This window comes from Lolium rigidum, chromosome 7, assembly GCF_022539505.1.
Source record: "Lolium rigidum isolate FL_2022 chromosome 7, APGP_CSIRO_Lrig_0.1, whole genome shotgun sequence".
Taxonomy (NCBI): Eukaryota; Viridiplantae; Streptophyta; class Magnoliopsida; order Poales; family Poaceae; genus Lolium; species Lolium rigidum.
In genome coordinates, this window is record NC_061514.1 from 35,828,475 (window position 1) to 35,851,822 (window position 23,348).

The window sequence follows — 23,348 nt, forward strand, 5'->3', positions numbered from 1 at the left end:
GGGTTACAGCCGCCTGCGGGGCGGAGAACACCCAGAGAGAAAGAGCTCTCCGGCGGGCAGGAATCCGCCGGGGAAATTCCCTCCCGGAGGGGGAAATCGACGCCATCATCACCGCCATCGAGCTGGACATCATCTCCATCACCATCATCATCATCTCCACCATCATCACCGCCATCTCCACCGCTGGACATCGTCACCGCTGTAGCAATTTGGGTTTGATCTTGATTGTTTGATAGGGGAAACTCTCCCGGTACTGATTTCTACTTGTTGTTGATGCTATTGAGTGAAACCATTGAACCAAGGTCTATGTTCAGATTGTTATTCATCATCATATCACCTCTGATCATGTTCCATATGATGTCTCGTGAGTAGTTCGTTTAGTTCTTGAGGACATGGGTGAAGTCTAATTGTTAGTAGTGAACTATGGTTGAGTAATATTCAATGTTATGATATTTAAGTTGTGGTGTTATTCTTCTAGTGGTGTCGTGTGAACGTCGACTACACGACACTTCACCATTTATGGGCCTAGGGGAATGCATCTTGTACTCGTTTGCCAATTGCGGGGTTGCCGGAGTGACGAAACCTGAGCCCCCGTTGGTATATCGATGCGGGGAGGGATCGCAGGATCTCGGAGTTTAAGGCTGTGGTTAGATTTATCTTAATTACTTTCTTGTAGTTGCGGATGCTTGCAAGGGGTATAATCACAAGTATGTATTAGTCCTAGGAAGGGCGGTACATTAGCATAGGTTCACCCACACAACACTTATCAAAATAATGAAGATTAATCAGCTGTATGTAGCGAAAGCACTAGACTAAAATCCCGTGTGTCCTCGAGAACGTTTGGTCATTATAAGTAAACAAACCGGCTTGTCCTTTGTGCTAAAAAGGATTGGGCCACTCGCTGCAATTATTTCTCTCGCATTTTACTTACTTGTACTTTATTCATCTGTTACATCAAAACCCCCTGAATACTTGTCTGTGAGCATTTACAGTGAATCCTTCATCAAAACTGCCTGTCAACACCTTCTGCTCCTCGTTGGGATCGACATTCTTACTTATCGAAGATACTACGATACACCCCTATACTTGTGGGTCATCAAGGAGCGCCGACCAGACGTCCTTGAGGAGCGCGGCGCTGTGGGTCTGAGTCTCCTGGGAGTCGTGGTGAGTGGTGTTCCAGTCGTGGGACTGGTAAATGGTGTTGGCGCTGGCTGCTTGCTCCTCGAACGAGACGGTGTTGACGTTAGAGAAGACGTGGCGCCAGCGGCGGGACAGCGCCGCCGCGCGGGCGGCCGGCTTGGTGGGGAGGAAGGAGAGGATGTGGCCCAGCACGTCGTCGGGAAGGTCGCTGAGGCGGTCTCTGCTCCCCGATGACGGCGACGGCGACGCCGAAGCCATGTCGATCCGATCCGGCAATTACGCCGTCGATCTGGCCATATGCAAGGTTTCCGTAGAGTTTAAGGTGGATCCCAATCTCGTCACGTTACCGACTACGTATAAGGCAAGGTCACGTTACCGACTAGGGCAAGGTTTATAGTCCGCAGCCTCAACAGACTAACCACGAGATAAGAGGAAATTTTGGTAGTAGTCCAAATTTTGTTACGGAGTACAAAATCTGTTAACATAAACACGGCATCGATCTCAATTGATATACGTACGTACTGATCTGATCCATCACCGGGAAGGCCGACGCATCTGCCGCCTCGACGAAGATGGCGCCGTCGCACAGGCAGGGAGGAGACCGGCTTAGCGCTCTCCCCGACAACGCGCTACAGCACGTCCTCTCCCACCTCATGTCCGACGAGGCCGTGCGCAGCAGCGCGCTCTCCCGCCGGTGGCACCGCGTCCACGAGGCCGTCCCCGTCGTCAACCTAGTGGACACCAAGTCGGGCGATCGGTACGGCCGCAGCTTGAGCGACCTCAAGGTCTGCTTCGACCACCAGGTCACCAGCGCGATCATGGGCAAGGGCGCCGCCACCCCGATCCGTACCTTCCATGTCACCGCCCGCCACCCACCATACGAGCTGCTCGACCAGTGGATCGTCACCGCTGTCAACTCCGGTGTCGAGGACCTTGACGTCAATCTGAGTTACTATGACGACTCAATGAACACACTCTGCCCCTCCATCCGCTGCCCTTACACCGGACAGAGGAACTCGGCGGACTTCAACAAAGATGAGAGGAACAGGTACACCAAGACGCAGCCCCATATCTTCGGCTGCCGCACGCTCCGCCGCCTGAGCCTGACAAACTGGACCCTCGATCTGCCGGGAACCGTTGTTATAGCGTCGCTGGAGACGCTCTGCCTGGGCAGGATCATGGACCCACGTGGTGAGCTGCATCGGCTGATCTCGAGCTGCCCGTGCCTCGTCAACCTCACGCTGGAGGAGTGCCCGACCATCACAGAGATAGCCGTGACCAGCGCCCGCTTGCGGACCTTCACCATGATCTGCTGCCACAACGCCAAAAGCGTCGAGCTGCACTCCGCCTTCGTGCAGTCGCTGCGCTACAAAGGTGACCTCCCTCCCCGCGGGTCTTCATTCATCACGGTCGCAAACCCCGCGGCAGTCAAGGTGGTGAGCATTGAAATCTGCGAAAACCTCTCCAGCAAAGGACCAAGGGACTTCGATCCAGTCACAAGGCTCATCAACCAGTGCGCCAAACTGGCGTACCTTCACCTTTCCTTGCGCCCATCAATGGCCTACTACAGCAGCATGTTCACAAGCGTCCTGCGCGACCTCGGCAGCCTCACTCACCTGAGCCTCCGGGGCTGCTTGCCCACGGAGCACGCCGTTCGGTCCGTGTCAGCCTTGCTTGCCAACACCAAGAACCTCCAAGTACTGTCGCTGTTTCCTCTGGGTCCAGAGCCTCCAAAGAAGAAGATGACGAGAGGGTTCTATGGCCATGACAATTCCGAATCAGATTCAGATACAGAGCCCGAAGCTGTCACGGTGGACGAGGCCGTCGAATATAGCAACCGGATGCCCCAGAGTCTTTGGCGCGCATATGCCAGATGCTTGGAGTATAATCTGACAAGAATCAACATTGACAACTACCAAGGACGGCCTCTCGAAAAGATGCTTGCAAGGTTTCTTCTCTCCAGGGCTGCAGCTTTGGAGGAATTCTCAGCTACACTAGCAGCTGGACTACAGAAGGATGAGACTGCAAAGGAGCTAATATCCTGGCGATGGAATCGCCATACCAGAGTAACTTGTAACTAGACAGCCGCAAAAGTTCTTTGCACTTGTAAGATCTAAAATTAGAAATACTTTTCTCTTGTTATTTTGAAGTAAAGCCAGATTATAATAGATAACATTTGTTTGCTCAAATACTTTCTCTCTTAATGAAATCCTTTTTAGTGTCGCCATATTGAATCAGAATTAACTCAGCTATGACATGATAAGCAATTACCGTCGGACACAGGATGGCCCTAAGTTGCATAAGGCACATAATTCTCTAATAAATTTAGCAAATAAGCATCAATGCAATGAAAGATGAGACTGCAAAGGATCTAATATGCTGGTGATGGAATCGCCCTATCAGAGTAACTTGTAACTAGATGGCAGCAAAAGTTTCTTGCACTTGTAACATCCAAAATTGAAGAGAATTTTCTCTTTTTATTTTAATAATGAACTTTTGGAATATAATAGATATCATTTGCTTGCTGGAATATTTATCTGTTAAGTTCTTTTTAGTGACAAGTAACTCAGTTAGGATCTGATACATAATTAATGTCACGCCATGTCCCTAAGTTGCAGAAAGCAGATAATTCTAGGATAAATGAAAGCAAATAACACAATGTAGCAACCGCAAGGCAGACAACTTGAAAAGAAAAAAGAGAATACGTCTGGTGAAAAAAAAGAAAACATCTGATGGTTTATTGCCATTTGATTTCCCATGTATAACATTTTACATGAATTGCAACGGGATTGACAAAACTATTTATACATTATTAAGCTGATCTAGAACAAACAAACAGATTATGTAAGCATTATTTAAGCTGCTTGAAAAACTCCAGGATATATAGTTTGCAATGCTGTATTTGCAGTTGCAAGATCAATAATACCTTCAATAAATCCTGGTGTTACTTTAGCAAAAACATTCAATACTGTCGAGATCAGGTCCTAGAAGCAATAGAAGAACTACCGGGAGAATACATCTGCAAATATAAACAAGAAGAACAAAGCAGAGAAAATCAAACATATATATCATTCTGAGTTTCTGGCACCTGATGATTGAATGGGCACAGGGTTCACAACACTAACCGGAAGAGTATTGTCCCACACAGAAGGCAGTTCCCCTGAAATTATGTTGTGTGTCTCAGCAGCTGGTAACATTGCATAGTGCAAACTTTGCATCACATTCAACTTCCAGAGATACATCCTCAGCAATAAGATGACTCACCAATGCCTGTGAGGGATGATTGATTTAATCCAATTTCCCTGGCCAAATTTTGTAAGGTCAGCCTTACTCTATTACTGACAATATTACTGTGCAAAAATATGGAATTTAGATTACAATATTGGTCACAGAAAAAGAAATATCTACTGCAGAACAATCTTCAATAAGATTACTTAAAACAAATGATGACAGTGATTGCAAATTTCCTTCTTAGAAGAGTCCCATTTTCAGTAAGTTTATTTTCCTTCTTAGAAGAGTCCCATTATCAATTATCACAATGCTTGCAATATTGAAATCTTAATTCAGCTGAAAGTATTTTGGCAGAAATGATGTATCGGCTCTGGACTTCATGTGCCCACTTATTGTGTAAATGTTCTTAGGTCTTAGTGCTCCCAAAAGGTAACTCCCCAGGAATTATGCTATTTGTCACAGCAGCATCCTAGTGGCAATTCTTTGCATACCCTATATTCTCTGCAAAAAAGTTCATGTTTCAAGCCATCTTGTGGTGTTTCAGCATGTTATGAATAACCTTTTGCTTTTCTTTGAACTCTACTTCTCGGGGTACAAGAATCTTGTCCAGACCTGATCAAAGGTTTTCATTTATCTTATATATAAATGGAGCCCCGGAGGTGATCTCCCTGCGATTCTACAATAAATCACTAATAACAATTTCGTATAGTGAATGCTGGTAAGATATGATTCCATAGCGACAGTCAAATCTGTAAACATTTTTATATATGTATAAGAGAAGGTAGGCTACAGTCTACATATTCCAAACGGACCGAAGCCTCGGCTGCTATAAGCACAGAACTGACATATTTTTAGCATACAGAGTTGTGAAACAACTTGATTTTCAATGATAGAGAGTGTATGTAAGACAACTCATTCATTCGTAAACGACGACCTTTGTATGGCTTCGTCTCCTTTGTGTATAGCTTCTATGTGCGTAGAAGCTACAATTTCCGGCAAAACAAAGGATGGCACACAACTAATCATACCACCACAGGATTATTCTGAGATTGCCTCAAGTAAGATCACAAGAAAAATCTTTCAGCGTCGGCCACCAACCAGCTCTTTTTTTGAGAAAACGCAACAGCTTGCATTTCGATGCATTGATAGAGAACAAGCCTAGAGAGGCCACACCTGAGTACAACGCGACACACTAGACACTAAGCTGTGGGGAGTGCGGCAAGCCCCGAAGCCCCCACTGTCGTCCACGATTTGGCATCCGCCTTTATCGTGTTGAGCAAGCCGTGAAGGTCGAGTCACGCGCCATCGAAGATGATAGCATTGTGCCGCTTCCATAGCCACCAAGCCATGAGCATGATCGCCAAGGAGATGCCCTTACGGGCCGCCTTTGGGAAGCTCGGACGGCTGTATTCCACCAATCAACGAAGAAAACTGGTAGGAGCGACTAGCCTACCGGGCCTAAGGCGTAGATTGTAGGGAAGGAATCGAGGTTGGAGAGGAGGAAGGCGTGGCCGGCGACTAGCGGGCGTCGTGGCGAGCTTGGGCGGCGGCGGCTAGGGTTTAGGATCCGACTCCCCTGGGAGTCGGCAATAACTTATGAGTTTATTGCTTGATGATTCTGGTCGATTACAACTTGCTTATATAAGAGAAATCTGCTAATTGGGCTAAGCGCCTAACTAAGCCTGTCTAATGGGCCTCCTCCTGTGATAGACCATGCCGGTCATAACATCTCTCCCCGCCTGCGCAAACAGCTCGTCCTCGAGCTGGTAGTCTGGATATTGCTGCCGGAACTCCTCGCGCTGCTCCCAAGTGGCCTCCTCCTCGGAAAGCCCCTCCCACTGCACCAACAAGTGCCAGACATCACGACGGAGCTGAGCGCGCAACACCTTGGCGGGGCTAGGAAGTAGGCGGCCATCGGCAGTAGGAGGAAGAGCCGGCGTGGCGGCAGGTGCAGTGCCGCGGTAGGGCTTGAGCAGCCCCACATGGAAGACGTCGTGGATACGGGCACCCGCTGGCAGCTGAAGGCGGTACGCCAGCTGCCTAATGCGCGCGGGCATAGCTTGCGTTTTCCCCGCGGATCCAAGGACTGGGTGGAACGGTGCAGGAGACGCAACCACACCCAGTCACCCACCACGTACTCCACCTCACGATGCTGGCCGTCGTAGTAGTGCTTGGCCAGCTGCTGGGCCTGAACGAGACACTGCCGCACCTCGGCGAGCATCTCATCATGGATACGGAGGAGCTCATCCGCAGCCTCCGTCTGAGCCGTCGCCGGATCCACCGGTAGAATAGGAGGAGGAGGTCGTCCATAGACCACCTCGAATGGCGTGGCGCGCAGGGCGGAGTGGTAGGACGTGTTGTAGCAGTTTTCCGCCCAAGCAAGCCAATCCACCCATGCACGAGGGCGATCTCCTGTCACACATCTCAAGTACATGGCGATCACCTTATTAACCACCTCCGACTGGCCGTCCGTCTGGGGATGGAAGGCCGTGCTGAATCCGAGCTTCACGCCCGCCATCCTGAAGAGATCACGCCACACGTGCCCCGTGAACACCGGGTCCCGATCGCTGACAATGGACGCGGGAAACCCGTGGAGGCGCACGATGTCGTCGAAGAACGCACGAGCCACCGACGCGGCGGTATAGGGGTGGCCAAGCGCGATGAAGTGGGCGTACTTGGAGAAGCGGTCCTCCACAGTGGGGATGACGGACTTGCCGCCCACCTTAGAGAGGCCCTCGATGAAGTCCATGGAGATGTCCGCCCACACCTGAGACGGCACCTCCAATGGCTGCAAAACTCCGGCAGGTCGCAGGGTATCCGTCTTGTTGCGCTGACAGGTCTCGCAAGAGCGCACCCAATCCCGGACCAATGCCCGATCACCCGGAATGTAGAAGTTAGCGCGGAGGCGATGGAGTGTCTTCTGAACACCCTCATGACCGAAGGAGTGAGCCATCAGCGGCACCTGATGGCGAAGGTCGTCGTGGTCAGGCACGAATATCCGGCGCCCGTGAAGGAGAAGGCCATCGGCGAGGCGCCATGGCTCGTCCAACTCGCCCGCCTCCAACTGCTGCCGCAGGAGCTGAGCGTCCGGCGCCGCTGCGGTCGCATGGCGAATGTGGTCGAAGAGCGCGGACGTAGGGCCCGAGCGGATGTAGAGCACCACACCCTCCGTGTCATCCTCCTCGTCCGGAGTGTCGCGGCGAGACAAGGCATCGACCACGGTGTTGAGACGTCCCGGCCGGTACTCCACCGTGAAGTCGAAGCCGAATAGCTTGCTGATCCATTGGTGATGCGGCACCGTCGATAGTCGCTGGTCCAGCAGGAACTTGAGGCTGTAGTGGTCCGTGCGGATCCGGAACGACCGCCCCCATAGGTAAGGACGCCAGTGGCGCACGGCCTGCACCAAGCCGATGAGCTCCTGCTCGTACGCCGCGAGCTTGAGGTGGCGGGCAGCGAAGGGTCGGCTAAAGTAGGCGAGCGGGCCGTCGCCCTGGTGAAGGACAGCGCCGAACCCCGCACCCGAGGCGTCGCAGTCGACGATGAATGGCTTGTCGAAGTCGGGCATCTGCAGGACAGGGCCCGTCGTGAGGGCCCCCTTGAGGGCCTCGAACGCCGCGGTGGCCTCGTCGTCCCACGCGAAGGCATCACGCCGTAGGAGGCGCGTGAGTGGCGTGGCGATGATGCCGAAATCCCGGATGAACTTCCGGTAGTACCCTGCGAGGCCGAGGAACCCGCGTAGGGCGCGCGGCGAGTGCGGCGTCGGCCAGGCCGAGATGGCCGCCACCTTGTCGGCGTCCATGGCCACCCCGTCGGCGGAGATGACGTGGCCGAGGTAGGCGACCGACGGTGTCCCAAACGAGCACTTCGAGCGCTTAAGGTGACGACGATGCGCTCGAAGCTCGTTGAAGACGATGGCGATGTGCTGGAGGTGCTCCGCCCACGAAGTGTTGTAGATATGTATATCATTAAAGAAAACAAGCACAAACCGGCGTAAATATGGGCGGAGGACGTCGTTCATGAGGGCCTGGAAGGTTGCCAGCGCGTTGGTGAGGCCGAAAGGCATCACCACGAACTCGAAGTGTCCATGATGAGTCCGAAACGCCGTCTTGGCGATGTCGTCCGGGTGCATGCGCACCTGATGGTAGCCCGACCGGAGGTCGAGCTTGGTGAAGAAGCGCGCCCCATGGAGCTCATCGAAGAGCTCGTCAACCACCGGAATCGGGAACTTGCCCTTGAGCGTGAGAGCGTTGAGGGCGCGGTAGTCGATGCAGAAACGCCACATGTCGTCCGACTTGCGGACGAGGGGCACGGGCACCAAGAAGGGGGACATCGATATCCGGATGATCCCCGCGACGAGCATGATCTCACACTGCCGCTCCAACTCGTCCTTCTGCAGCTGCGGGTAGCGATAAGGCCGAATGGCGACCGGGGCCGTGCCTGTCGGGAGGTGGATGCGATGGCCGTACGCCCGGACGGGGGGGCAGTCCCTTCGGCTTAGCGAAGATGTCGTCGTGCTGCCGCAGGAGCTTGGTGAGGAGAGGATGCTCGGCCTCCGTGCCCACCGCGGCGAGCTGCATCTGGGGTGCCGGTGCGGTGCCGCCGGGCCCCTCCCACTGGACGCGCCGGCCCTGGCGCGAGAAGGACATCGTGAGGGTGTCAAAGTCCCATAGGATGGGGCCGAGCGTCCGCATGAAGTCCACACCGAGGATGAAGTCGAAGCAACCCAATTCGATGCCGGCGCACGTGACAGTGAAGTGCTCGTCGCCGATGGTGAGGGGCACATGCTCGGCCAGCCCGTGGCAGCGGAGGCGATCGCCGTTCGCCACGGTCACCCGGAGAGTATCGCCGCCCGTTGGCTGGAGGGCGAGGCGGCGCATGGTGGCGGCGGGCAGGAAATTATGCGTGGAGCCCGTGTCCAGCAGGGCCACCAACCGTTCCCGTGAATCATCACCGGCAGGAGCATGGTGCGCTCATTACATATGCCTGCCAGCGCATGGAGAGAGACCACAAACGCCGCGGCAGGGGCGGTCTCCGGAGCGGGCTCGGCTAGTGCGGGTGGGCGCAGCGGCCCGGGGGCCGCCGGTGTCGTGTCCAGCTCGTCTCCAAGTAGAAGAGCAGGGGCAGGAGTGTCCCGGGGCGTAGGGCTCGTCACAGTTGAAGCAGAGCCCTAGGCGACGACGCTCGACTTGTTCGGTCGGCGTGAGGCATCGAAACGTGCGCGTGGGCTAAGGGGTGGGAGCCGCGGGCGCCGTCGGGGGCGGGTGAGCAATCGATTGGCCTCCCCGTGGTGGGGCCAGCTGCTGCACCGCTTGGGCGCGACGCTCGTAGGCGCGGGCGTAGTGCATCGCCGTCTGGAGGTCCTGAGGGGCCTGGAGCTCCACGTCCACGCGAATGTGGTCCGGAAGGCCGCCGATGAAGAGCTCGGCTCGCTGCTGTCTCGTCACCCCTGGGGCGTGGCAAGCGAGGGCTTGGAAGCGGTCGGCGAAGTCCTGGACCGTGCAGGTGAACGGCAAGCGGCCGAGTTCCGCCAAGCAGCTGCCCCAAATCGGCGGTCCGAAGCGAAGAAGGCACAGCTCGCGGAAGCGCTCCCATGGGGGCATGCCGCCCTCGTCCTACTCGAGAGAGTAGTACCATGTCTGGGCGGCGCCCCGGAGGTGGTAGGAGGCGAGCCAGGTGCGGTCCGACGCAAGAGTGCGCTGCCCGCGGAAGAACTGCTCGCACTGGTTTAGCCAGTTGAGGGGGTCCTCGGCGCCATCATATGTGAAGAACTCGAGCTTGGCGTAGCGCGGAGGGGTTGGGGCCGCGGCGGCCTGGACGTAGGGGTCGGCCCAGGCCGGTGGAGGGTGCGCGAACCCCAGCGAGGCGGCGACGGAAGGTGGGGGCCGCTGCTGTTCCTGCGGCGAGGTCGGTGGTGGCGACGACTCCGAGAGCCACGCCGGCCGTGGGGATGGTGATGGCGAGAAGCGGACCTGATGGATGGGGACCCCGCCCGAGGCCGAGGGGCTCGGGATGGAGGTGATCGGCGGCTGCCATGGCAGCCAGAGCAGGGGTGCGGGGGGTTGTTGGTGGAGAGGCGTGGTCGAAAACGCCGAAAACCACGGCTGTCCGGTGGTGGCGGCCGGCTGCGGGAGCGGTGGCGGCCCCTGCGATCCGATCAAGAAGAGGCGGATCCCTTGGACGGCGGTGGCGAGGTCGTTGATGGCCCCTCTCATCTGCTCGGGGGTGTAGACGATGGCCGGAGGTGCGGGCGGGGAGGCGGTGGTGGAGAACGAGGGCCCGGGGATCACCGGCGCAGGGGCCCGGGAGGTGACCGGCGACGGCGGCCTGGACGTCATCGGGAGCGGCTGCGCAACGGTGGTGGAGGGCGGTGACGAAGACATGATTGAACGAGAGCAATCTGATACCAAATTGGTAGGAGCGAGTAGCCTACCGGGCCTAGGGCATAGATTGTAGGGAAGGAATCGAGGTTGGAGAGGAGGAAGGCGTGGCCGGCGACGAGAGGGCGCCGTGGCGAGCTTGGGCGGCGTGGCGCAAGAGCAAGGCGGCGGCTAGGGTTTAGGATCCGACTCCCCTGGGAGTCGGCAATAACTTATGAGTTTATTGCTTGATGATTCTGGTCGATTACAACTTGCTTATATAAGAGAAATCTGCTAATTGGGCTAAGCCCCTAACTAAGCCTGTCTAATGGGCCTCCTCCTGTGATAGACCGTGCCAGTCATAACAAAAAAACCCTCAGTCGGAATTGCCGCCGGCCAGGTGATCCGAGAGTAGGGGCATCCGACTAGGATGTGCTCCATAGTCTCCATATCTTGGTCGCAGAGGCAGTCGTGTAAACACAATCTGCCATCCATCGTCACAATAGCCTGTCAGGAGTGTCAACAAACTGAATTCCCCATGTCAATCGCCGGACACAGTTGTTCGAAAGCCCCGCGCATGTTAGCAATCCACTCGTCTATCGATGAGGGCCTCCCGGACGAGTCCTCCGTTTCCGAATGCGCCCCGAAACCAACTTAAGTAGCTCAGGCGCAATCTCGACGATGGATTTACCATGCAACCATTTGTCCTCCCAGAAAAAGGCAGACGTTCCGCTGCCAAGTGCCATCCTGGTGGATGCAGCGAACATGCGCCGCTCGTCTATTGAGAAGTGCATATCTAGCCCATGCCACGGCATGTCGAGGTTCGTACGCATCCTCCAGAGCCACCGTACGCGGAGGCTGACCGCCATCCAGGCGAGATCTGGGATGCCCAGCCCACCAAGCTCGAGGGGGCTACACACCCTGCGCCAATTGACATGGCAGTGGCCCCCATGAGCCTCCTTACGTCCCACCCACAGGAAACCGCGAAGGATCTTCTCCACCTGCTTTAGTGCCCGCACAGTGACGCCCAAGACCACCGGTCTGGTGGAGGGGTATAGCCGCAAGGACCGACTTGACCAGAGCCAAACGTCCTACCTTGGCCAACATCCCCGCCTTCCACTTGGGGAGGCAGTTCGCAATCCGGTCCACCACAGGTTTGAGGGCAGCCGCAGATAGCCGACGTAGGGTAAGAGGTATGCCGAGGTACTTTATCGGTAGGTGAGTGAACTGACACTCCATCATCGCTGCCGCTTCCTCAGCCACCTTTTTTGAACATCCGATGGGGGACACCGAACACTTCGCGAAGTTGGTGTGTATCCCCGAAGCGTGCCCGAAGGAAGCGAGGAGCTCACGCACGACGAGCAACTCCGACCTATCCGGGTGACGAACGGGACGACGTCATCCGCGTAGAGCGAGACGCCCGCCGCCAACTCCCGAGGTGCCAACTGACGGAGCACCCCCAACTCTCTAGCCTTAGCCAGGAGGCAGTTGAGGGTCTCGATCACGAGGTCAAACAACATGGGCGAGAGGGGCCCCCCGCCTGAGGCCCTTGCGATGCTAGATGGGGGACCTGGCTCCCTATTCAACATGATGCACATGTTGGCCGTGGATAGGGGGATAGCAACCCACTCGCAGAACCGTGGGCCAAAGCCAGCCTTACGCAGCACCTGAATCGAACGTGTGCGCGATATCAAGCTTGAGCAACACCAGAGGCTCCTTGAGCTTGTGAGGTATCTAGCCGTCTATTGCACCATCATGAAGTTATCATGGATGCATCGCTTTCTTATAAAAGCGCGTTAGTTCCCCTTAACCAGATCTCCCAATCTCGGTGCAAGACGTGGGGCAAGCGTCTTGGACACTAGTTTAGTGAAAATGTGGATAAGGCTAATCGGACGGTAATCCTTCAACACAGTTGCATCCGCCTTCTTGGGTAGCAGGGTAATCAGGGCCTGATTGAGACCTTGAAACCCTCTAACTCGAACAGCTTGTCGAGGCACGCCATGATGTCGAACTTTACTGTATCCCAACAACCTTGTAGGAGTTCCGCCGTAGTCGCCCAGCCCCTGGACCTTGCCGCGCAGGAGGGTCCGAACCACATTCCACACCTCCAAGGAACTCAAGTCCTTCGAGCGAGACCCAATGAAATCCAGGTCGAGCGAGAACTGATGTTGCTCCGCCGTGCCAAGAAGAGCAGAGAAGTGTTCAAACGCAACTTCATCCATGGCTGCGTGGTGCGAGACAACCGCACCATCGGCTCGAAGCTCGTAGATCGCGTTCTTGCGCTTCCGGTAAGACGCATGTTGGTGAAAGAAGGTCATATTGGCGTCACCTTCACGCAACCAAGCGATCCTAGCCCGTCGGCGGGCCATGGTATGCTCTAGTGAAGCCAGACCCAGGTAGGCGTGCTTGAGCTTCGCTCGCAACCATCTCTCCGAGGTTGAGAGCGGTCGAGACTCCATGGCCACATCGAACCGGAGGATAATCTCCCTCCCCAACATGAGGCTGCAACCGGACACAGCCCACCCGGTGATCGCTCCAACTCATAAGGCGACGGGCTGTCATCTTGAGCCGTGTCGTAAGCCTCCGGAAGGGGTCGTCTTCGTCGGCTGCCACGAAGTCCAAGCTTCCGAAACCATTTCACCGAAGCCATCCAATTTAGTCCAATACATCTCAAAGCTGGAAACATCGCCGGCTAGGCAGGCGAGGTGTACAGTCGAGAAGTAGAGGGCAGTGATCGGATACTACAGATGACATGCATCAAAGAGAGCAACTAGGGTGCAAGCCCTCCCATCCTACAGTGCAGAACACCCGATCAAGACATACCAGGGTCGGGTTCTCGCGCTCACTGGACCATGCGTATATCCTACCATGCAGGTACAACTCCTTAAGCTCACAATCGTTGATGAAGTGTCGAAACCTCCCCATCATGCGACGATTCAGGTTAGCATTATTTTTATCCTCGGCTTGGTACATAAGATTGAAGTGCCACATACCACCCAAGGGCCCTGGCGGGCCTCTCGCAACTCAGCAAGGAAAGCGATCTTATCTGGCTCCGCCTGCGGCCCGTAGACGCAGGCAACCACCACGGATCAACCCGAGCCGGAGTTACCCAAGTCGTTAGGCTATGATCCCCTAGGTGGACATTGCTCAGCTGAACCGAGCGCCCCACCCATGTGATTAGGGCCTGCATGCGATAATAATCCCCCCTCTGCGTGTGAACCGTCGGCAAACAGAAATAACCATCAAAATCCGCGCCCAAGGCACCCATAACAAGAGAGGGAGTTACAACATGCAATTTGGTCTCACGCACCCATCGTACGAACTACACTACACACACTAGTACGACGTGCTGGATCATTCAGCCCCCGTGCATTCCAGATCCCCATCCTTAGGTCGATCGTCATGGAAACGATTACGACACCCGATGCAACCAAAGAGTGGTCAAACCTCGATGAGTCTGCCACCCGTCGACTCCATGGCAACACTTGGATCATCCATAAGAGATCCCAAGGACCACCCGTAGAGCTTAGCCATCACTTTTAACATGTCATCCTCCTAGGGCATCTCGAACAACCGATGGTAGGTTGTGATTGCCTCTTCGAGATCGACTCATCACCTTCAATGATCCCCAACTTGCGAGTAGGACGCGTAGGGCCTATTGCTCGGTGTCCATACCGAACGAGTACGCCAAGCGATCCGTTTGCTTCGACGGGATTGGAAGTTGAGCTCGATCAACCGGCGCCTCACCGGCTGGAGAAGAGATCGGCATGTCCATGCGTGATTTTGCCGTAAGCAAGAACTCGCCCGGGTTGCGTGGCCGAGGCACCTCACGTGCCTGCCCCGGTACTCTCTTATTACAGCAGAATTGGATCGGCGGCGTCGCGAATCAAGAAGAAGACAGCAGGCCCGAGGTTGCACTCGACCTGACAACCATCCTCCGTTTGTCGACTGCACCAGGTGGTTCTTCCTCGACCATGTAGCTGTAGGATAACGTTGCATAGAAAACAAAAAATTTCCTACCGCGAACACGCAATCCAAGCCAAGATGCAATCTAGAAGACGGTAGCAACGAGGGGGTATCGAGTCTCACCCTTGAAGAGATTCCAAAGCCTACAAGATGAGGCTCTTGTTGCTTTGCGGTAGACGTTCACTTGCCGCTTGCAAAAGCGCGTAGAAGATCTTGATCACGATCGGTTCCGGCGCCACGAACGGGCGGCACCTCCGTACTCGGTCACACGTTCGGTTGTTGATGAAGACGACGTCCACCTCCCGTTCCAGCGGGCAGCGGAAGTAGTAGCTCCTCTTGAATCCGACAGCACGACGGCGTGGTGTCGGTGGCGGTGGAGAACTCCGGCGGAGCTTCGCTAAAGCACGCGGGAGTTATGGAGGAGAGGGGGGCGGCTAGGGTTTGGGAGGGGGTGGCCGGCCACTTCAATGGGGCGGCCAGCTTGTGGTCTTGGGGTGGCCGGCCCCCTCCCTTGGCCCCTCATTATATAGGTGGATCCCCAAGAGTTGGTCTCCAAGTCTCCGAATAAGACCCGAACCAAAACCTTCCAAAAGAGGGGAAACCTAGCCAAGCTAGGACTCCCACCAAAAGGTGGGAGTTCCACCTCCCATATGGGGGGGTGGCCGGCCCCCTAAGGGGGAGTCCACTTGGGACTCCTCCCCCACTAGGGTTGGCCGGCCATGGAGGTGGAGTCCATGGGACTCCACCTTCCTTGGTGGTTTCTTCCGGACTTTTCTAGAACCTTCTAGAACCTTCCATAGAACCTTCCGTGACATTTTAATTCACATAAAATGACATCCTATATATGAATCTTATTCTCGGACCATTCGGAACTCCTCGTGATGTCCGGGATCTCATCAGGGACTCAGAACAAATATTCGAACTCCTTTCCATATTCAAATACTACCATTTCAACATCCAACTTTAAGTGTGTCACCCTACGGTTCGAGAACTATGCGGACATGGTTGAGTACTCACTCAGACCAATAACCAATAGCGGGATCTGGAGATCCATAATGGCTCCCACATATTCAACGATGACTTTAGTGATCGAATGAACCATTCACATACAATACCAATTCCCTTTGTCTCGCGATATTTTACTTGTCAGAGGTTTGATCTTCGGTATCACTCTATACCTTGTTCAACCTCGTCTCTCGACAAGTACTCTTTACTCAGTACCGTGGTATGTGGTCTCTTATGAACTTATTCATATGCTTGCAAGACATTAGACGACATTCCACCGAGAGGGCCCGAGTATATCTATCCGTCATCGGGATGGACAAATCCCACTATTGATCCATATGCCTCAACTCATACTTTCGGATACTTAATCCCACCTTTATAGCCACCCATTTACGCGGTGGTGTTTGATGTAATCAAAGTACCTTTCCGGTATAAGTGATTTATATGATCTCATGGTCATAAGGACTAGGTAACTATGTATCGAAAGCTTATAGCAAATAACTTAATGACGAGATCTTATGCTACGCTTAATTTGGGTGTGTCCATTACATCATTCATACAATGATATAACCTTGTTATTAATAACATCCAATGTTCATGATTATGAAACTAATCATCCATTAATCAACAAGCTAGTTAAGAGGCATACTAGGGACTCTTTGTTGTTTACATATCACACATGTATCAATGTTTCGGTTAATACAATTATAGCATGGTATATAAACATTTATCATAAACATAAAGATATATAATAACCACTTTTATTATTGCCTCTTGGGCATATCTCCAACAGATCTCCCACTTGCACTAGAGTCAATAATCTAGATTACATTGTAAGGAACCTAACACCCATGGCATTCGGTGTTGGTCATGTTTTGCCCTAGGGAGAGCTTTAGTCAACGGATCCGCTACATTCGGATCGGTGTGTACTTTGCAAATCTTTACTTCTCCATCTTCGATGTACTCGCGAATCGAGTGGTAACGCAGCTTGATATGCTTCGACCTCTTGTGTGACCTTGGTTCTTGTGCATTGGCGATGGCACCCATGTTGTCACGAGTATATGACTAGTGGGTCCAATGCACTAGGAACCACACCGAGCTCTACAATGAACCTCTTCATCCATACCGCTTCGATGAAGCCTCCGAAGCCGCTATGTACTCCGATTCCGTTGAAGACTTCGCCACCGTGCACTCGCTCGAGCTTGCCCGACTATCTGCAGGCACCATTCAATATAAACACGTACCCAGACTGTGACTTAGAGTCATCAGGATCAGTGTTCCAACTTGCATCGGTGTAACTTGTTACAACGAGCTCTTGGTCACCTCCATAACAAAGAAACATATCCTTGGTTTTTTTTTAAGTACTTCAGGATATTCTTGACCGCTGTCCAGTGCTCCATTCCTGGATCACTTTGATATCTGCTAGTCAAACTAACAGCATGCGCTATATCCAGGTCTTGTACATAGCATGGCATACATAATAGAGCCTACTGCTGAAGCATAGGGGATCCGATTCATCCTTTCTCTTTCTTCTGCTAGTAGCCGGTCCTTGAGTCTTACTCAAGACCTTGCCTGGTAACATAGGTAAAAACCCTTTCTTACTTTCGTCCATTCTAAACTTCTTTAGAATCTTGTCCAGGTATGTACTCGTGATAGCCCTATTAGGCGTCTTGATCTATCTCTATAAATCTTGATGCCTAATATATACGATGCTTCACCAAGGTCTTTCATTGAAAAACTATTATTCAAATAACCTTTTACCATCGCTTAATAGTTCTATATCATTCCCAATAAATAATATGTCATCTACATATAATATCGGGAATGCTACGAGCTCCCACTCACTTTCTTGTAAATACGAGGCCTCTCCATGACACCTGTATAAACCCGAAGTCTTTGATCACCTTATCAAAGCGTCGGTTCCAACTTCTTGATGCTTGCTTCGGTCCATAGATTGAACGCTGAAGTTTGCATACTTTATCGACATTTTTAGGATCGACAAAACCTTTGGGTTGTACCATATACAACTCTTCCTCAATGTCTCCATTAAGGAACGCCGTTTTGACATCCATACGCCAAATCTCATAATCGAAAAATGCAGCTATTGCTAACAAAATCCTCACAGATTTTAGCTTCGCTACGGGTGAGAAAGTCTCATCGTAGTCAACTCCTTGAATTTGTCGGAAACCCTTTGCGACAAGTCGAGCTTTATAGACAGTAATATTACCATCGGCATCTGTTTTTCTCTTGAAGATCCATTTATTCTCGACGACCTTTCGGCTATCGGGTAAGTCTACCAAAGTCCATACTTTGTTATCATACATGGATCCCATTTCGGATTTCATGGCTTCTTGCCATTTGTTGGAATACGGGCTCATCATCGCTTCTTCATACGTCGCGGGGTCCTCATCATTGTTATCCACAATCATGACATTTAGACAAGGATCATACCAATCGAGAGTGGCACGTTCCCTTGTCGATCCGCGAGGTTCGATGGTTTCCTCGTTCGAAGTTTCATGATCATTATCATTAGCTTCCTCTCGTTGCCGGTGTAGGCGGTGCAGTACAACTTCCGATGCTTGCGCTACTCGATCAACGAGTATAGATTCATTAATCTCATCGAGTTCTACTTTTCTTCCGATCACCTCTTTAGTGAGAAATTCTTTCTCAAGAAAGGTTCCGTTCTTAGCAACAAAGATTTTGCCTTCGGATGCTGTGATGAAAGTGTACCCTATAGATTCCTTAGGGTATCCTATGAAGACGCATTTCTCCGCTTTGGGTTCTAGCTTGTCCGGTTGTAACTTTTTACATAGGCTTCGCAACCCCAAACTTTAAGGAACGACTGACTTAGGTTTCTTATTAAACCATAATTCATACGGTGTCGTTTCTACGGATTTTTATGGTGCTCTATTTAAAGTGAATGCGGTCGTCTCTAATGCATAACTCCAAAATGATAACGGCAAATCGGTAAGAGACATCATAGAACGAACCATATCTAAGAGAGTTCGATTACGACGTTCGGACACACCGTTTCGTTGTGGTGTTCCCGGCGGTGTCAATTGTGAAAGTATTCCGCATTTCTTTAAATGCATGCCAAACTCATAACTCGGATATTCACCTCCGCGATCGGATCGTAGAAATTTAATCTTCTTGTTACGTTGATTTTCTACTTCACTTTGGAATTCCTTAAACTTCTCAAAAGTTTCGGATTTATGTTTCATGAAATAGATATACCCATATCTACTCAGATCATCTGTGAAAGTTAGAACATAACGATAACCACCGCGCGATGTTACGCTCATTGGTCCGCACACATCGGTATGTATGATTTCCAATAAGTCAGTAGCTCGCTCCATTATACCAGAAAATGGAGTCTTAGTCATTTTTCCCATTAGACATGCTTCGCATCTATCAAGTGACTCAAAGTCAAGTGATTCAAGTAATCCATCGGTATGGAGTTTCTTCATGCGTTTCACTCCAATATGACCAAGACGACAGTGCCACATATAAGTAGAATTATCATTCAATTTAATTCATTTAGCATCAATGTTATGTATATGCGTATGACTACTATCGAGATCTAACAGAAATAAGCCATTCTTTTCAGGTGCTCGACCATAAAAGATATTATTCATAAAAATAGAACAACCATTATTCTCGGACTTGAATGAATAACCGTCTTGCATTAAACAAGATCCGGATATAATGTTCATGCTCAACGCGGTACATAATAACAATTATTTAGGCTTAAAACTAATCCCGAAGGTAGATGTAGAGGAAGTGTGCCGATTGCGATCACATTGACCTTGGATCCGTTTCCAACGCGCATCGTCACTTCATCTTTCGGCGATTGTCGTTTATTCTTTAGTTCCTGTTTCGAGTTACAAATATGAGCAACCGAACCGGTATCAAATACCCGAGTACTAGAACGAGAACCGGTAAAATGAACATCTATAACATGTATATCGGATATACCTTCTTTCTTCTTCTTGACAAGGCCGCTCTTCGGATCGGCCGGATACTTGGAGCAATTACGCTTCCGGTGTCCCTTCTCCTTGCGATAATAGCACTCGGCATCGGGCTTGGGGCCGTTCTTAGGTTTCACAGGAGGAGTGGCGGCTTTCTTGCCACCCTTCTTGAATTTTCCCTTAGACTTGCCTGTTTCTTGAAGCTCGGTGGTCTTGTTGACCATCAACACTTGGTGCTCTTTCTTGATCTCAATCTCAGCGGCTTTTAGCATGCCAAAGAGTTCAGGTAACTCCTTGTTCATGTTACGCATATTGTAGTTCATCACAAAGTTCTTGTAACTTGGTGGCGGTGATTGAAGGACACGATTAATCCCCGATCTCATTAGGAATCACTATTCCCAAGTCACTGAGTTTCTTCGCATGCCGGTCATGGCGAGCATGTGCTCACTAATGGAGCTGCCTTCTTCCATCATACAGACTGAAGAAATGTTTCGATGCTTCATAGCATTCCACGGCCGCATGAGTCTCAAAAATAGCTTTCGACTCATTCATCAACTCATGAGGATCGTGGTGCTCAAAACGTTTTTGAAGATCGGATTCCGAGACTGCACAGGATGGCACACCGAACTTGAGAGTACCGAGTTTTCAGAGTCTCGTAAACTGACTTTTACTTCATCGGTTTCGGTTTACGGGAGGGTCACCTAGCGGTGCATCAAGCACATATTGCAGATTTCCGCCGGAGAGGAAGATCCTCACATGACGGAACCGGTCGGTGAAGTTGCTACCGTTGCTCTTAAGCTTTTCTTTCTCTAGGAAGCTGGTTAAAATTGATTGGGGACGCCATCTCTACAACATATATTTGCAATAGTTTAGACTAAGTTTATGACAAATTGAGTTCAAATTTTAATTCAACATAATTAAAAATCTAGGTGAACTCCCACTCAAAACAATATCCCTCGCATTGTCTTAGTGATCACACGAACCAAATCTACCGCACCTAAACCCGATCATCACGAGAAAAGGTGTGATTTCAATGGCGAACACTCAAAGTGTTCATCATATCAATCATATGATTCATGCTCTACCTTTCGGTATCATGTGTTCCGAGACCATGTCTGTACATGCTAGGCTCGTCAAGGCCACCTTAGTATACACATGTGCAAAACTGTCTTGCACCCGTTGTATGTACTTATTGAATCTATCACACCCGATCATCACGAGATGCTTCGAAACGGCAAGACTTGATAACGGTGCTACTAAGGATGAACACTTTATTATCTTGAGATTTTAGTGAGGGATCATCTTATAATGCTACCGTCGCGATCTAAGCAAAATAAGATGCATAAAAGGATTAACATCACATGCAGTTCATATGTGATATGATATGGCCCTTTTGTCTTTGCGCCTTTGATCTTCATCTCCAAAGCACGGACATGATCTCCATCATCTTCGGGCATGATCTCCATCATCGTCGGCGTAGCGTCAAGGTCAATGGCGCCGTCTCCATGATTGTCCTCCATGTAGCAACTATTACAACTACTTTGAAATACTACTCAACATGAAATTTAAAGACAACCATAAGGCTCCTGCAGGTTGCCACAATACAATAATGATCATCTCATACATATTCATCATCATATTATGGCCATATCACATCACCAAACCACTGCAAAAACAAGTTAGACGCTCTCTAATTTGGTTTGCATATTTTACGTGGTTTAGGGTTTTCGATATAGATCTAATCTACCTACGAACATGAACCGCAACGTTGATACTAATGTTGTCAATAGAAGAGTAAATTGAATCTTTACTATAGTAGGAGAGACAGACACCCGCAAAGCCTCTTATGCAATACAAGTTGCATGTCGAACGAGGAACAAGTCTCATGAACGCGGTCATGTAAAGTTAGTCCGAGCCGCTTCATCCCACTATGCCATAAAGATGCAAAGTACTCAACTAAAGATAACAAGAGCATCAACGCCCACAAAACAATTGTGTTCTACTCGTGCAACCATCTATGCATAGACACGGCTCTGATACCACTTGTAGGATAACGTTGCATAGAAAACAAAAATTTTCCTACCGCGAACACGCAATCCAAGCCAAGATGCAATCTAGAAGACGGTAGCAACGAGGGGTATCGAGTCTCACCCTTGAAGAGATTCCAAAGCCTACAAGATGAGGCTCTTGTTGTCTGCGGTAGACGTTCACTTGCCGCTTGCAAAAGCGCGTAGAAGATCTTGATCACGATCGGTTCCGGCGCCACGAACGGCGCAGCACCTCCGTACTCGGTCACACGTTCGGTTGTTGATGAAGACGACGTCCACCTCCCGTTCCGGCGGGCAGCGGAAGTAGTAGCTCCTCTTGAATCCGACAGCACGACGGCGTGGTGTCGGTGGCGGTGGAGAACTCCGGCGGAGCTTCGCTAAAGCACGCGGGAGTTATGGAGGAGAGGGGGGCGGCTAGGGTTTGGGAGGGGGTGGCCGTCCACTTCAATGGGGCGGCCAGCTTGTGGTCTTGGGGTGGCCGGCCCTCCCTTGGCCCTCATTGTATAGGTGGATCCCCAAGAGTTGGTCTCCAAGTCTCCGAATAAGACCCGAACCAAAACCTTCCAAAGAGGGAAACCTAGCCAAGCTAGGACTCCCACCAAAAGGTGGGAGTTCCACCTCCCATATGGGGGGTGGCCGGCCCCTAAGGGGAGTCCACTTGGGACTCCTCCCCACTAGGTTGGCCGGCCATGGAGGTGGAGTCCCATGTGGACTCCACCTTCCTTGGTGGTTTCTTCCGGACTTTTCTAGAACCTTCTAGAACCTTCCATAGAACCTTCCGCGACATTTTAATTCACATAAAATGACATCCTATATATGAATCTTATTCTCCGGACCATTCCGAACTCCTCGTGATGTCCGGGATCTCATCCGGGACTCCGAACAAATATTCGAACTCCTTTCCATATTCAAATACTACCATTTCAACATCCAACTTTAAGTGTGTCACCCTACGGTTCGAGAACTATGCGGACATGGTTGAGTACTCACTCCGACCAATAACCAATAGCGGGATCCGGAGATCCATAATGGCTCCCACATATTCAACGATGACTTTAGTGATCGAATGAACCATTCACATACAATACCAATTCCCTTTGTCTCGCGATATTTTACTTGTCCGAGGTTTGATCTTCGGTATCACTCTATACCTTTGTTCAACCTCGTCTCCGACAAGTACTCTTTACTCGTACCGTGGTATGTGGTCTCTTATGAACTTATTCATATGCTTGCAAGACATTAGACGACATTCCACCGAGAGGGCCCGAGTATATCTATCCGTCATCGGGATGGACAAATCCCATCGTTGATCCATATGCCTCAACTCATACTTTCCGGATACTTAATCCCACCTTTATAGCCACCCATTTACGCAGTGGTGTTTGATGTAATCAAAGTACCTTTCCGTATAAGTGATTTATATGATCTCATGGTCATAAGGACTAGGTAACTATGTATCGAAAGCTTATAGCAAATAACTTAATGACGAGATCTTATGCTACGCTTAATTTGGGTGTGTCCATTACATCATTCATACAATGATATAACCTTGTTATTAATAACATCCAATGTTCATGATTATGAAACTAATCATCCATTAATCAACAAGCTAGTTAAGAGGCATACTAGGGACT

At 51.1% G+C, this 23,348-nt stretch overlaps 1 long non-coding RNA gene across 1 annotated transcript; it reads right to left on the reverse strand.

The window, feature by feature from the left end:
- Positions 1-3,853: 3,853 nt before the first annotated feature.
- On the reverse strand, positions 3,854-4,646 carry LOC124669536. The gene is made up of 2 exons (XR_006992224.1): positions 4,266-4,646; positions 3,854-4,159 (listed from the first exon to the last, which is right to left on the reverse strand). It is a non-coding gene; the product is annotated as an uncharacterized LOC124669536 (long non-coding RNA).
- Positions 4,647-23,348: the final 18,702 nt, after the last annotated feature.